The sequence below is a fragment of the Equus caballus genome, chromosome 27 (assembly GCF_041296265.1).
Source record: "Equus caballus isolate H_3958 breed thoroughbred chromosome 27, TB-T2T, whole genome shotgun sequence".
Taxonomy (NCBI): Eukaryota; Metazoa; Chordata; class Mammalia; order Perissodactyla; family Equidae; genus Equus; species Equus caballus.
In genome coordinates this window covers 23,171,993-23,189,099 of record NC_091710.1, presented here as the reverse complement: position 1 = coordinate 23,189,099, position 17,107 = coordinate 23,171,993, and the positions used below count along the sequence as shown (strand labels likewise).

Sequence of the window (17,107 nt, the reverse complement as noted above, 5' to 3'; positions counted from 1 at the left end):
TTCATTATATAGGTCCTTCACTTCCTTACTTAAATTTACCCTGAGGTATTTTATTCTTTTTTTGTGATTATGAATGGTATTGTGTTCTTGAGTTCTTTTTCTGTTAGCTCATTATTAGAATATAGAAATGCTACTGATTTATACAAATTGATTTTATACCCTGCAACTTTGCTATAGTTGTTGATTACTTCTAAGAGTTTTCCAATGGATTCTTTGGGGTTTTCTATATATAAGATCATGTGGTCTGCAAACAGCGAGAGTTTCACTTCTTCCCTCCCTATTTGGATTCCTTTTATTCCTTTTTCTTGCCTGATTGCTCTGGCCAGGACCTCCAGTACTATGTTAAATAAGAGTGGCGATAGAGGGCATCCTTGTCTCGTTCCTGGTTTCAGGGGGATGGTGCTCAGTTTTTGCCCAGTGAGTATGATGTTGGCTGTGGGTTTGTCATATATGGCCTATATTATTTTGAAGTAGTTCCCTTCTATGCCCATTTTGTTCAGAGTTTTTACCATAAATGGCTGTTGGATCTTGTCAAATGCTTTCTCTGCATTTATTGAGATGATCATGTGGTTTTTATGCCTCAGTTTGTTGATGTGGTGTATGACGTTGATTGATTTGCGGATGTTGAACCATCCCTGTGTCCCTGGTATGAATCCCACCTGATCATGATGCATGATCCTTTTGATGAATTGCTAAATTCTGGTTGCCAAAATTTTGTTTAGAATTTTTGCATCTATGTTCATCAGTGATATTGGCCTGTAGTTCTCTTTTTTTCTGGTGTCCTTGTCAGGCTTTGGTATCAGCGTCATGTTGGCCTCCTGGAACGTGTTAGGAAGTGTTCCATCCTCCCTAATTTTTTGGAATAGCTTGAAAAGGATAGGTATTAAATCCTCTCTGAAAGTTTGGTAGAATTCCCCAGGAAAGCCATCTGGTCCTGGGGTTTTATTCTTTGGGCTGTTTTTGATTGCTGTTTCAATCTCTTTCCTTGTGCTTGGTCTGTTCAAATTGTCTGCTTCTTATGAGTGAGCTTTGCGAGATTGTAGGAGTCCAGGAATTTATCCATTTCCTCTAGGTTATCGATTTTGCTGGCATAGAGTTTTTCATAGTATTCTCTTATAATCTGTTGTATTTCTGCAGAGTCTGTTGTTATTTCTCCTCTTTCATTTCTGATTTTGTTTATTTGAGCTTTCTCCCTTTTTTTCTTTGTAAGTCTGGCCAGTGGTTTGTCAATTTTATTTATCTTCTCAAAGAACCAGCTCTTTGTCTCACTGATCCTTTCTACTGCCTTTTTTGTTTCAATAGCATTTATTTCTGCTCTGATTTTTATTATTTCTCTCCTTCTGCTGACTTTGGGCTTTATTTGTTCTTCTTTCTCTAGTTCACTTAGGTGTAGTTTAAGATTGCTTATTTTGGATTTTTCTTGTTTGTTAAGATGTGCCTGTATTGCAATGAATTTTCCTCTTAATACAGCTTTGCTGTATCCCATATGAGTTGGTATGACATGTTATCATTTTCATTTGTTTCCAGGTGTTTTTTGATTTCTTCTTTAATTTCTTCAATGATCCATTGCTTGTTCAGTAGTGTATTGTTTAGTCTCCACATCCTTTGCCTTTCTCAGCTTTTTTCTTGTACTTAATTTCTAGCCTTAAAGCATTATGATCAGAGAAGATGCTTGTTATAATTTCAATTTTTTTAAATTCATAGAGGCGTGCCTTGTTTCCCAACATATGGTCTGTCCTTGAGAATGTTCCATGTGCACTTGAGAAGAGTGTGTATTCTGCTGTTTTAGGATGAAGTGATCTATATATGTCTATTAAGTCCAATTGTTTTAGTTTTTCATTTATCCCCACTATTTCCTTGTTGGATTTTCTGTCTGGATGATCTGTCCATTGATGTGAGTGGGGTGTTGAGGTCTCCTACTATTGTTGTGTTGTTTTCGACATCTTTCTTTAGGTCTGTTAATCGTTGCTTTATGAGCTTAGGTGCTCCTATGTTGGGTACATAGATATTTATAAGTGTTAGTTCTTCTTGATGAAGTGTCCCTTTGATCATTATATATTGTCCCTCTGTGTCTCTCTTTAACTGCCTTATTTTGAAATCCGTTTTGTCTGATATAAGAATTGCAACACCTTCTTTCTTTCGCTTGCTATCAGCTTGAAGTATTGTCCTCCACCCCTTCACTCTGAGCCTGTTTGTCTTTGGGGCTGAGGTGTGTTTCCTGGAGGAGGCAAATAGTTGGATCTTGTTCTTTAATCCATTTTGACACTCTGTGTCTTTTTATTGGAGAGTTCAATCCATTTACATTGAGGATGATTCTTGATGCATGTGGACTTAATGCTGTCAATCTGTCACTCGTTATCTGTTTTTCCTGCATTACCTTTGTTTCTTGTCCTGTGTGTTTTAGCCTAACCATTGACTACTGCAATTTCTTATGCTGGGTTTCTTAGATTTTTCCTTATTTCTGTTTTGTGGCTCTGTTCTGTTTTTTAGTGTAGTGGCTACCCTGAAGTTTGTATTTAGAATCTCGTGTATAATATATTCTATTCTCTGGTGGGCTCTTACTTACTTGGCCTAGACTGATTTAGTCCCTTTGTTCTTCCCCTCCTAAATTATTATTTTCATTTCTTATTCCAACTCGTGTTATGAGTTTGTAGTTAGAGTGATCAGATGGTCTTTGCTTTAGTAGTTTCCTTACCTTTATCCTAATGCTATAGTTGAATATTTGCTATCATATTCTGGTTCTATCTATCTGTCTCCCTACTCTGTGGCTTGTAATCACTTTCTGCTTTTTTTTCTTTTTTCAGGTATGAGAGCCTTCTTGAGGATTTCTTGTAGTGGAGGACTTTTGGCTACAAATTCCCTTAACTTTTGTTTGTCTGGAAAAGATTTAATTTCTCCCTCACATCTGAAGGATATTTTTGCTGGATAGAGTATTTTTGGCTGAAGATTTTTATCTTTGACAGTTTTGAATATGTCACTCCATTCTTTCCTAGCTTGTAAGGTTTCTGTAGAGAAATCCGCTGAAAGTCTGATAGGGTTTCTTTGTAGGTGATTTTCTTCTGTCTTGCTGCCCTGCGTATTCATTCTTTGTCTTTCATTTTTGCCATTTTTACTACTATATGCCTTGCAGTAGGTCTTTTTACATTGATAAATCTAGGAGATCTGAAAGCTTCCTCCACACACATTTCTCCCTCAATCCCTAGATTTGGGAAGTTCTCTTCTATAATTTCATTAAGCACACTTTCTGCTCCATTTTCCTTTTCCATGTTCTTGGGAATTCCTATCATCCTTAAATTCTTTCTTCTCATTGAATCCACTATCTCTCTGATATTTTCCTCATTCTTTTTAATTCTTAGTTCTCTTTCTCCCTCTGTCTGGAGCCATTCAGCCTGTCTATCTTTGATTATGCTAATTTGCTCCTCTATGGTGTCTACACAGGCATTCAGGGAATCCATATTCTGTTTTATCTGGTCCATTGTGTTTTTCATCTCTAGTAATTCTATTTGATTCTTCTTTAGAATTTCAATCTCTTTTGTGAAGTAACACCAGAACTCGTTGGTTTATTTCTCTATCTTTCTACCTCATTGAGTTTTTGGATGATAGCTACTCTGAACTCATTTTCACTTAGTGTACCTATTTCCAAGTCCTCAGGACTTAATTCTGTTTTTATTGTTTTCCTTCTGGTCTGGAGCTTTTATAAATTGCTGGATATAGAGGAGCTGTTTTTGCGCATGATGGTAGAATTCAGTTGCAGTTACAGCCTGTCGCCACTAGGTGGGGGTCAAGAGCTGTGTGTTCTGAGCTCTCTGCCTTCAGGCAAGATGGCGGTGCCCAGCACGGTTTGCCGGGGGGAGGGGCAGTTACTCTCACGTGCAGATCTGGATTTGGATCAGCTCTCATTCTCTGGTCTCCCGGGGCCCTGGCTTGATGGGGTCCCTGCACGCAGACACTTTCCCCCATCAGCGGGCTTCCACTACACCAGCAGTGGGAGTCCTGGATGATCCCCCAGTTGTGCAGCCCCTCCCCTGCTCCTTCCCTTACTTGCGGCAGCGATTCCAGTCTCTAGGGGAGGGAGCGAAGTTCTCACTTACTCCGTTCCAGCTCCTCTGAGGGCAGCTACAGCCTCCCCATTCTCTGGAGGTCTCTGACGGTCTCGGCATTAGGGGTCATTGGTTGAAATTCAGTTTTTCCGTATCTTTGGTTTTATTTTGGAGGGGAGAGAGTCCCGGGTCAGCTAACCCCGCCATTTTGCTCTGCCTCTAATTATGATGGTATGATTTTTAGCAGGTCTTGGAGAAAGTATAAAGGTGTAGTCTTCCTGATTCTGTCATAGTGGGTACTTAGTTTGAACTGCTATTGCTAAGTGTTTATTAGACTTCAGCTGACACAGAATGACCCACAAATTTCACCAAGTCCTTCTGCAACCCAAAATACCTAACCTGCATTGGATCATGTCTAACCTGAAAACCTGTAAAGTTAGATGGCCATTGAAATGCCATTGAAATGGCAAACGAGATTCATCTCTCCATATGAGACGTAGATGGTATCCTGGAACCTCACCTCTTATGAGGTACTCTTCTCTGACCTCAGAGCTGCTACATAATTTATGGATGGCTCCACCACCCTCACTTCCAAATAGCTAAGGATAGTAGACACACTAACTCCAGCGTCTTGGAATATACTCTTAGAGGAGGGTGAAGAAACTTAGTCAAGTGGACAGAATTGAAGACAGTACTCATGGAATTTACCTGGACTCTCTAGTTAACATCAGGCCTGATCCTTATAGACCTTTATTACTTGTCTGTGCCTAATAGTTTAGCTGACTTGGCATTCTAATGGGAGGAGAACTGTGACCAGCATTGAATTGGTGAAATTCCTTTACACTCAAGTCAGAATTTTCCCTTCTGGGATCAAGATTTTCTGTCAGCTTCTTAGAGAACTGATTGACTAGGTATCCAAACAGTTATTAGATCACACTTGTGGTGGGACTGAGTCATGAAATTTACTTTTCCCTTGAGCAACCAAATGAGAGAAGCAACATTCCTGCCTACAAAGTCTCTTCTAGACTTGAGGTAAAATGAGAAAAAAAGAGAAAATAAATGACCCACATACCCTGGAAGAGCTCCATAAGCCAAGAGTTACGGAGGATATTCCAATATAACTGATCAAGGAGAACAGGTAAACCATTGTGCACCAGCTTCAATATTATAACATGAAGAAACTTTCTGTTAACATATTGGCCAAAGAAGAGACAGAGAAGCTGGTAGAGCCACAGGGGTGTAATTGAACTTCATGGGTTTCATAATTCCCTGAACCAACAAGCCCAAGAAGGAGGTCCTGTTGCATCTGATTGACTTAAAGAAACCTTTAATTAAAAGTCCCATTGTAATTAATTGGTGGTGTTTTATTCCATATGCTCCTGTCACCAACTAGTTACCCCAAGGAACTCAAGGGTAGGTTCGGATATTTTGCCTTTTCCAAATGTGTTTTTCCTTTTGTTATGTTAAGGAGGTACAATCACCAACCACCCTGAACCAGACCAAGCCTCACTAGGAGAGCTGAGAGCTACACTTGTGACCTTTGCCTCATTTTTAATACTAAGATCTCTCCAGGAGGAGCTTAGACCTTATTACCATAACCTGCAGTGTATGTGGATCATGTTTTCCAGCTGGGCATGCACAAGCAAATACACACCTCTCCTTTTTGAATATTCATTCCCTATCTAAAAGGAAGGCCCCCCTCTTCCCCTTGTTTGGGGATGCCATGACTCTGGAAATGATTCCTCATGGTCTCCTATTTACCACAAAGATGCTTTACTTTGTGAGACTACTTCTGGTGGATAGTCTGGTTTAACTTACCAGGAGGAACACACTTTGGTTTCAGTAACACTCCCATCCATAGGATTCACAGAGTCTATCTGTACTATAACTTAAAATGGCCAAGTTAAGCGCTATGGAACTCAACTCAACTGCTTGAATCGTTTGAAAGAGTATTGTATGAAACATAAAATCCTGAACAATGCCACAAAGACATCTGACTATTTAATTGGATATTTCAGAGTTTCTGAGAAGAAGTTAAAATTGAAACCAAATATTTTGACTCTGTTAAAGATTGTGAAGAAGCTACTTCTATATTAGTTAAATACTCAGATCCTGTACACAGAATTTTCTGTCACCATTTAATTACAGAGAAAAATACTTAGAAAACTGATAGAAATGTAACAGGCTGAGATTCAAAAAGTCTACCTTAGACTTTCATCTTTTAAAGATAGAGTTGGACAGATTCTCATAGAAAGCATTTCTGGGATCAGAGAGATCAGCTGCAAACTGAATGGAAAGGATCCTGATCAGCTTTACAACCTGCTCATAAGCATTCAAAAACACTTTAAAAGCCCATGAAGCTCTCAGCCTTTGCTTGAACTTATGGAAAGAAGAAAAGTTCTTGGATATTTTGAAGTTATAAGGCACACCAGATCTCCAGTAATCTAAAAACCAAAAGCAAATGCCTAAATAATACTTATTACATGGTTAAGAAATTTTTCATGGTAGTCTTTACCAATTGCAAAGAATGTAATCCTCCTGAGAGTGAATATAACAAATGTGCCAATATCTTAGATAAATTCTTTACTGAAGTTAAGAAAGATGGGTTGACAATCATTTTCTCCTCTTTCTTAAAACCTAATTAGTGTACTTACTAGTGTATGTGTGGCGGTTTCATTTTAAAACAAAATTGGGTACATAAGTTTCTGCAGTGAATCCTGATGTAAGGACCAGGGGAGGTTTCCCCACAATGACAAGCAATTCTCTGACATCAGCTGGGTATCCTACAATTCAACTCAATTCTGACACTATCTACCCAGACAAAGCATCAGATCCCACAGGTTAAGGGCTCAGTCCTACAAAACTGCCTCCACTTCTGATGCCAATCACAAGTCCAGATTGTCAACTGTGCTTCTGACCTACCAGCTATAGACTGCAGGTTCCCATAGCCACCTCCTTGGGTTCTATTATGTCAACCTACAAAATTAGAAACCAGTTTAAAAGGCAAAGCACTTATTTGGGATCAAATAATTGCAGTTCAGGGGAGCACAGATTCAAGTAGAAACCCAAATAGTGTCCCACCAGGGAGTAAAAATCAGGAGCTTTTAAAGGAAAAAAGGGAGGGTGTATTACAAAGAATTTTAATTGGAATTGGAGGCAGAGAGCTAGTCCTGGCTAAACATTGATTGACTGTTGATTCTGTCTTCAGCAAGTCCACAGTGTTCAGTCTTTGTGATCAGGATGTCTGTTCTCCTGCTGATTTATCAAACAATTGCTTGTAAAACAATTGCTGTTTTGGCCCAGTCCAAGTTTCAAGATAGCAAAGCAGTTTCTCTAGAAAGGCAGCTCTGCCTCTATTTTAAAATGGCTCCACTAAAGTCAGTTTTGACAATTAATTTGCTGGAACAGCTCGCAGAACTCAGAGAAATGTTTTACTTACCAGGTTACAGGTTTATTATTAAAGGATATAACTCAAGAAAAGACAGATGGAAAAAATAAATAGAGCAAAGTATGGGGAAAGGGCACAGAGCTTCCATGCCCTCTCTGAGTATGCCACTCTCCCCACATCTCCACGTATTCACCAACCCAGAAGCTCTCTGAATGCCATCCTTTTTGGGTTATTATGGAGGCTTCATTACATGGGCATGATTGATTAACTCACTGGCCATTATCATTGAACTCAATCTCTGGTCCCCTTCCCTTCCCTGGAGGTTGGAGGGAGGGACTGAAAGTTCTACCCTCTATTCACATGGTTGGCTTTGCTGGCAACCACCCCCCCATCCTTAGGAGTGCCCCAAAGTCATCTCATTAACATAACAAAAGGCATCTTTGTCACTCTCATCACTTAGGAATTCATTGGAGCTCTGTGCCAGAAACAGAGATAAAGACTAAGTATATATTTCTTATTATAAATCACGGTAACACAATATTATGTATTAAAAATAATTGCATCCTGTAAAACCAGCACTTAAAACAAACAAAAAATTCATCCTAGCTTCCTAACTTTTCAAGTGTGCATTTACAGTCATAGAATATTTCTATGGAGCAGATTAAAATACATTTACTATTAATATAAATTTTATATGAATGTCCATTAGCTGAATATTCAGTAATAGATGATCATTTAGTAACAGATGATAAAACACTGTTTTAGGGGGTCAAGGCAACTTACCAAACTACAAATTTTGTCCTTTTGTTAATGAAGTGTGAAGCTTTATTTTTACTCTATTCTGGATAAGTTTAAGTAAGGGATACAAGATAAAAGTCCTGAAAAAACATGAAATAGGTGTGTTTAATGGGTTATTGTATATATTTTAAAATAATTTTATAGTGAGTGGCTTTGAGCCATTCTCAACAATTCCATTCCCAAAAGGTGATTGTTTTGATACTAAGATATCCTGAAAAATGCAGAGTTTTCATAAACATCTACTTTTTTATAATGCTACCTAGCACTAAATTAAATGTACAACCAATATGTTAATATTGAGTTTTCTCTAAGTAAATGTATAATATGTTTGATTTTGCTTCTGCAATATCTGATTTCAAAAATTAACTTTCAGTGTCACCCAGGTGTAAACTTGATTCTGAAATGTAATTATAGACTTTAATAAGGAGGAGTTCATATTGTCTATATGTTAATTCTAGCTTATCCTTATTCTAATAAATAAGATATTGTTTCAACATTTTTAAATACCAAAAAAAAAAAAAAATCACCTTAGTGGTATTTAAAACTTCTAGTGAAAAATAGCAACCCAGCTTGTATTGAGTACCTTGGAATTGGCTTCTAAAGATGCACTACATCGTATCTGATGGGGGATTGGTGAGCTGGGGAGTCAAAGGAAAGAGTTCTTGGACTCTGAAGGTCTGGCAGTAGTGCTCCTTTATTCAGAGAATAGTATGGAACAGCATGGGGACAGGACCCATGGGCAGTAAGAGCTGCAGGCATGGGAACAGGACCCATAGGCAGTAAGAGTTGCAGTGTGTTGAGGGTTAGAGCTAAATTTATAAGGCATAGGTATGTGAGTTATTTCTTTATAAGATAAAGGAAAGAATATGTTAAAAAAAAAAAGTTGTTAAAATGGCATCAGTGCAGGTGGGGTCTGGTTGTTGGGTGGCCCTATAACTTTAGATAAGAATCAGATCGGATTAAGTCAGGATGTCCTTGCCTTCCCCATTAAGAGTTTCTAGAGATAAGGTCATCCCCCCCCCCCCCCCCCCCGCCTGGTGCAGAGAGGGAGACATCCCTACAGATGGAGATCTCCCTTACAAATGTAAATGTCTCCCAAGAAAGAGCAAGCAAATTCCACTCCTCAGAGCCTCCTTCCCATCTGCAGTTTTCGAAAGTAACCAGCCCAAAATAATCCTCATCATAACTCCCCCCAAACCCATTTGGCCCCAAAATCTTTTGGGGATATGGATGATGGTCAGTCTTCTGTAACTACTTCCAGCTGTACAAGGTCATAGAGCTGTTCCTAAATGGTGCCATTGGTACAGGTAGGAAGTTCAGTGTACTGGAAGGTGGCACCCCTGGAGTCCAAGGCTAACGAGGTATACGGATCCTCTGGAGATGAGAGAACCATTTGACAAGAAATGGTCCAGGAGGTGAAACTTTGTTAACATGTGGAAGAAAAACAATGAAATAGACAACAAATTATAATAAGAAATGCAAGCAATATGATTAACCCAATGAATAAGGCTTTGATTGTAGTCCAGAAACCTGGTCCTGACCAAGAGTTCAACCAATCATTTAGAGACAGGGTAGGGTCAGACATGGATTTAATTTGGTGGCTCATATCAGATAGAAAGCCAGAGATACTTTGATGGTAGTCAGGAATATAGACACAACATTCAGTTTTTAGAATGGCACAAGTGCCCCCCTGTGCTTCTGTCAAGACATCCAGTGCCATTGGTTTTGGAGGACTGCCTTACTCATTTGGGATACTTCTAAATCAAACAGCAGAAGACTATGTTGTGTATCATTTAATGCCTTCATAGTAAATTTGTTTAGAGCTTCCATGTGCCAGATGACACTTTCGATTCCTAATGGAGGAAGGAAAATTGAGTCAAGGTGGTCATGCCAGTGGAAGACAGAGTGGGTACAGCACTGTTGTAGGTTGGGTAGGTCAGCAGGAGATATAGTAAATGTAGTTCTACCTTGCATCCAGATGAAGCCTAGGGTGCATCGTCCAATCCATCGAGGTGGTAGCCAAGGCCATAAGTTGGAGCCACAGAACCACTGAGTGCCATTAGAGGCTAACTGATGTATACAGGGCCATCTATCCCAGTCAGTCCCAAACCAATCAGTATTTTTTAAGGCTATGATATGAGAACACATATAACGGGGAATTTTCATTTATAGGTCGGGTGCTATTAGGTCACATATCACAGGTGTGATTGGTTTGTCCCCAACATATAGTGGCCTTTTGACTGAATTGACCACTAGGAGGAGTGAGCCAAATATATTCGTCCCAAATTTCCTATAGTCCATCCTGTGTGTATCGATAGGTTGGGGACTTTACCTTTGGAACTTGTTGTTTATGATCCACCTGTGACAAGGCAAATATAGTTAGTATTTGGGCATTAGAGTTGAAGGAAAATGTTTGATTGTTGCCAGGGGGCTCCCAGGTATCAGAGATGGATGGCCACAAGGAGACATTATGATTAGTAATAGGTGAATCTTGTAGAAGAGAAGAGCTAGAATCTACCATCCATGAATGCGTACTATAGCTTCTACTGAAACATAATTTTTCTCTCTAAAATCCTCCTCATTTTTACAGGATAGCCAAATTAAGACTAAATGGTTTGCAAAATAAGTGTAGTTTCAATACAACTTGGTCCAAGTATTTACATAACTGCAGCAAAAATAGCAAGTGATCATATAGGCTCCTTTAAATCTGCTTGCTTGAATTTTTATGAGGAATCTCAGATTGAACTTTAAAGGCCTCTGGAGGCCAGAAAGCCAAGCCAAGGACTTGTCATCAGATTTTGCCTGCAATACCTACAGGTTTGGGTGGACTCCTCTCTTCTCAAGGTCCCCCAAAATATTCTAAGTTTCCTTGCACCTGTCAGATAAGCAAGCTTCCTTACTTACCAGGTAAGATTGCCAGAATCTCTGTAAACAAGGACCAGGCCAATATTTCCAAGTGGCTTTATTCCAGAAAGTCCAATCTTTGTTCCTGAAAGCTGTCTTGTCATATCTGAGCCTGTATGTTTGTCTCACATATGACATTCCAGTCAAAGCCTTGGTAATGTAATCAATGTGTCCTGTTATAAGGAGAACAGATTTTTATTGGACTTATGCAAATAACTATACTGCCACAAATAACCATACTCCCTCACAGTTTCCAAATTCTGGAGGGATCAGGCAGGGGGAAAAAGATAAATGTTTCAGTTTTTCTCATAAAGGTATAATTTCACCAAATTGCTATAATTAGTAGTTAGCATAAGCCTTAAAGCTGAGAAAACAAAACAAAACATCAAAAACTCAATAACATTTCAAACAAAAGTTATAAAAAATTGTAATCATCCTCGTCAGTTCAACAGCCTTGTATAATCGATTCTTGATCTTAATCTTCTGTTAGCAGTTTTATGAGCTCAGTTTCTCTGTTAGAATTTTGTAATATCTTAGCCAGCTCATTGTTACAATTTGAAAGTTTATAAGTAACATGTAGTTTAGAATCTTGTGTCAGAATCCTTTCCAGGAATTTCTCTGAAGATGAAACATATTTGCCAAAGCATCATAGTAAAACAGCAACTATCTACAAATGGACAAAAGACTCAAAAGGGCAAGTGACAAAGAAACTTGGTTACTTCTGTGACATACAACATTTCAAGATAATAACTGGAATTATGACCGATAACCAGGACAGATCAGAATTTTAGGAATCTTACATAATTTTAAGACACCTATATCACTTACTCACATAATACCACATAAGAAAGGTTATCATCGCTTATTTGACAATGCTTCCCATGTAGTTTACTACACCAAATAAGCTTAATTAGTTTAGTATTTTTCTCCATAAAGGAAGAGAGAGCAAATTTCGTTGAGAAGTCTCAGGGGCTCTCTGAAAATCCTCAGAGAAAATTTCGTCTTTCTTTCAGATCAAAAGAAAGCCTTCATTCAGGATTTGAATATTTTTTTTCAGGGAGAAGTATGTCAAAAATATCAAAAGATTTTAAAACACTTGTTCAAATAGGAAACAATGCTCACTGTGAAACAATGCTCAGGTATGCATTCAAAGTGACAACAGAAAAAGTCAAAAATCTTTTTTTTTTTTTTTTGAGAAAGATTAGCCCTGAGCTAACTACTGCCAGTCCTCCTCTTTTTGCTGAGGAAGACCAGCCCTGAGCTAACATCCCTACCCATGTTCCTCTACTTTATATGTGGGACACCTACCACAGCATGGTGTGCCAAGCAGTGCCATGTCCACACCCAGCATCTGAACTGGCGAACCCAGGGCTGCCAAGAAGTGGAATGTGTGAAGTTAACTGCTGTGCCACCAGGCTGGCCCCAAGTCTAAAATCTTAAGAGTGAGCTCAGTCATTATTTTAACACAACAGATTTGTCTTTTAGGTAGACTTACTCAAAGGAACACCTTTTATAACCTGTTTATCAAGAGCAGACCAAAAGTTCAAGAAAATTATTCTGAGAGAAAAACCAAATTTTAATTTTTACACCAGCTTATTTTTAACTTTGAAATTCATTTACTTAATTGGATTTACTTTAATCTTAGTCTGTTTCACCAGGCATAAAACTCCTTTGTGAATTTCTTTAATACAAACCTTCTACAACTTTCTTTTTACATTCAGACTTTGTCCCATGCTTTCTTTCTTCCCTTCTAGTACTTTAGGACAAATTTATCTTTCTTAACCCAACACACAAAAATACTTCCATTCTTTATACCCTCATTACAGAAAACATACATTTTAACTTCCTTGAATATAGAACTGTTTTCCTTATTAATTTCCAGTAGCTTTAACTACATATATTAATTAGAACTTTTAACCATTAATAGACCCTACTAAACACTAAAGAGGTAAGCAATTACAAATTGCCTTTTATATCAGCATTCTAAATACTTCATAATTTCTAGAAACATGCCACTTTACGGTAACAGACCCAAAAACTTTTAGCCTCTCTGCAATAAGAAGCTAAAAGTAAATAACTTAGATGTGTTTAGCAATAATGTTTCAGTGTTCCATCCTATCCAAAAATGACCCAGATACTCAATAGGTTTTTATCATTTAACTTATCTTGGCAAAACTCTGAAGTTTTAAGTTACCAAAAAAGAAGTTAGAAGCTGTTTTTTTCCCAAGTACACAGACCATGAAACAATTATTGTACCCACAAACTCATCCATTTTTATCTATTTAAACCATTTGTTTCCAACAATTACGTTCAGATTGCCCACAAAAACCTCAGGAGATATTAGACAAACAGCTATTTAAAGCCATTATTTTGCTGATGAATTTCTAACAGACAACATGAACTTATTTGACTAGTAAACCTAGGCTGCATGCCTGAATCATATCCAAATACTGACAACTCTGACAAGAAGACTATTTCAATCAAACCAACAAACTTGAACAAGCTTTCATTTACCAAAGATTAATTCACATCATGTTAACTTTGAAAGATACTGGGTTAATTTCTACTACATTTAGAATTTGTGTAAGTGGTTACTTTAAGCCAATTAAACAGAGTTCATAATTTTAGCCATATCATCTGGAGGTAAAATACCACACACATATAACATACATACAGACACACATACACAGAATCTCCACAGCTATTGTTTTAAAAATTACTGCCATGAATCAGGTACAGTAATACAAAGCTCCCTAGTTAATGAATCCAAACTTATTTTTGAGCCTTTTTTACCAATATTTGTGGAGAAGACACCCAAGATGCTGGATTTTTTGGCAAGGGCACACTGTGGCTGCTTCCCCCCCCCCCCTTTTTTTTCCTTCAGTCTTAGGAATTAGTGATGGGCTAGGAAGTCCCCAGAGGATTTGCAAGCTCTTTGAGATAAGGGAAATGGGAGGAACCTGAATTCCTCTAGAGCTGCTTTCCAGCCTTACAAGGATTTTCCAAGGACAGTTGCTCTTGACTTCTCAGAAACTGGGTTATAACTCAGATAATATTACAGGTTGCTCTACCTGTCCAACTGCATCATAAAGGAACAGAGAAACCCTTCAAGTTTTCTCCAAGATGGAGTTTCTGGGGCATAGCCCATCCAATTGAAACTGTTTCCAATTAGTTAAAGTGCATCCAAGCAGTGAGTCTCCAGGGATGCTTAGGGCGTTCCCCATGGCGGTAAAGCCAGTGTCCAACTGAAAGTGGACTAGAGGAGGGTGTAGAGCACAATCGCAGGTGTCAACATAGTTATAAGATTTAATCAAGTCCCACTTAGCCACGGCACTTAGTCCCTGAGCCAGCACAAGGTGCAGAGAGGGAGACACCCCTACAGATGGAGATCTCCTTTACAAATGTAAATGTCTCCCAACAAAGGGCAAGCAAATTCCACTCTTCAGAGCCTTCTTGCAGTCTGCAGTTTTCAAAAGTAACTAGCCCAAAATAATCCTCATCAGTAACTGCTTTGTGTTGATAAATAAGTGAAAAGCAATAAGCAATAGAATATATTAGAGTCTATGAGGAAGCCATTTGGTTTAAAACTAATTCAGCTTCACCTTGTTTTTCCAGAAAGCCCTGGTGTGGCCTGTTGAGCATGCATTGTACATCTGCTTTAAACATTTACAATGTCCCAGAGAGAAGAATGATGCCCTTCAAAATAGGGATATATCTTCCCCCATATGGACATTTCCTTAAGGATATGCATCTCCGCCTAGAAACTAAGGATTAATTACTGACCTGCTGTGTTCACCTTGTGACCACTGATCTGCTGACCACTGATCTGCTGTGTCAGCAAAGCAATCTTGTGACTGTTGTGAAAAGGACATTCTTGTCATATGTGATGTATGCTCTTTGTTCCGAGATGGTTTATAACCACTCAGTACATCCCATTTCTTTGGTGCCCTTCCTTCCTTGAGGAATGAAGGCCCCAGGCCATAGTCCTCAGGTCTGGCTCATATTAAACTCACTCCAATTTAGACTGATAGATTGAATATGGATTATTTGCATCAACAGTATTATTTGAAGGGTTTTTTTAATGGATTTTATTATAGAGTATTATCTTTAAAATCAGGTATTCTCTTCTATATTGAAAGCATTTTGTTTTCTAATTTAAAAATTAATATTTTCATATAACTAATATGTAGTAAAGCTGAAGTAGATATATTAGCAATTTATCACTGTGGAACAAATTATCCTAGAACTAGGGTCTTAAAACATTAACATTTTTCAACTTCCTTATTCAGCAAATATTGTAAAATAAATCACTAAAATATTTCATTCCAAGTAACTCAAAATAAATAGTACCATGATAAAATGAAAGATGAAATACTTGGGTCAAGGGATTTTAAAGATTTGGCTGATGTTCCTCCCTCATTCCAGTTCTGCTTTACAATCAGAACTAAAATAGATTATCAGGTTAGCCTGCCACTAAATATCATCATCTAACTATGATCAGAATGCTTGACTCCCTCAAATGTACTGTGTTCTGCCACTTTTAACAATGTATTATATATTACTTATTTTTCGTACCTGAGGTACATTCATGAAATCTTGTGATGACTGAAAGTCTATTTTCCATTCATTGTGTTTTCTGGTCATTGTTGCTCACCTGTAAGAGCCATCGGCAGGGGTTTACATATATTCCCATTATGTATGTATTTTTCTTTTTATTTAAACATTTTTTTTTTATTTAAACATTATACCTTTGCAAAATCTTCCTAATAAAAATGAGAAATCATGGCTGGCCCAGTGGCCTAGTGGTTGGGTTTGTGCATTTCACTTTGGCAGCCAGGAGTTCACAGGTTTGGATCCTGCCCATGGACCTACACATCGCTTATCAAGCCATGCTGTGGCAGCATCCCACATACAATATAGAGGAAGATTGGCACAGATGTTAGCTCAGGGACAATCTTCCTCACCAAAAAAAAAAGGAAGAAAGAAAGAAAGGAAAATAAATACTTCTCTACTTATCAAATCTGCTACTGGGAAACTGTCATTTCTGAGGTAGGAATTGAATATTTTAAGAAACAAGTTAAATAGAATTCAGTCATTCATTGTGTAAAAATAAGCAAATGCTTAATGATTAATCTATTTCCTTATAAAATAGTTTTTTTGTGTGCATTTCCTACTTAAATTAATGGAATAATTAAAAAGGAGGCTAAAAGACTAACATTCACTGTACACCTTACTTAGTGCCAGGCATGGTGAAATATTCCTCTGCCTGATATTTAATTTTGGTAATGATTATAATGATTAGCAATTAGAAGGCATTTTCCAATATCTTCCACTTACTGAAGGCCCCCCATTGCCCACAAGTTAGGGACGTATATGAATCATTTAAAATACTCTTACCTAGGTTTTATTATTCCCACTGAATGGGAATTAATTATTGGCAAGTGTATGCCCTAAATGCATCTAGTTCTTTTATGTTTTTCATATATGTGTGTGTATATTTTTTGAAATCAGACAATTCAGAGAAAAAATATCTTCACATCCTGGAAATATGTTTTCCTGTATCTTAGGCATAGAGCTATTCATATTTTGCTCAAATTGCTCTTTCTCCTTCACAATTATTCCTTCTGCTGAGTCATTTATTCCATAATAACACGTAATATTTATTTTTGATTGATAATTATATTTATCACCATCGTCTCTAGCTTTACTATAAAAATTTGATGCCACTTCTTATTAGCACTTTTGACATTCTCACTACTACTGTACTTTTGAAACATAAGTTCTAGAATTGCACATCAACAACTACAAAAATTAGCAAAAATCAAACACAATAGATCCCAAAACAACTTGACTTGTGAGGCATAGATGACCTTTCACAAGTGCCCATGTCACCTCTACATGTCACTCTATGGGTAACATCTAGGTGACTTGGTCTTTAGAGAGTATCTTAGTTCAAGTCTATGAAGTCCACTACTGA

At 37.8% G+C, this 17,107-nt stretch overlaps 1 protein-coding gene across 1 annotated transcript in view; it reads right to left on the bottom strand.

Annotated features, from left to right (window-relative positions):
• Positions 1 to 8,901: 8,901 nt before the first annotated feature.
• LOC111770875 (disintegrin and metalloproteinase domain-containing protein 18-like) overlaps positions 8,902 to 17,107 on the bottom strand; it is a 119,664-nt gene continuing 111,458 nt past the window's right edge. The window contains exon 12 of the mRNA XM_070252764.1: positions 8,902 to 11,303. The gene's annotated coding sequence lies outside the window, so the exon portion shown is untranslated. The remainder of the gene's footprint in view (positions 11,304 to 17,107) is intronic.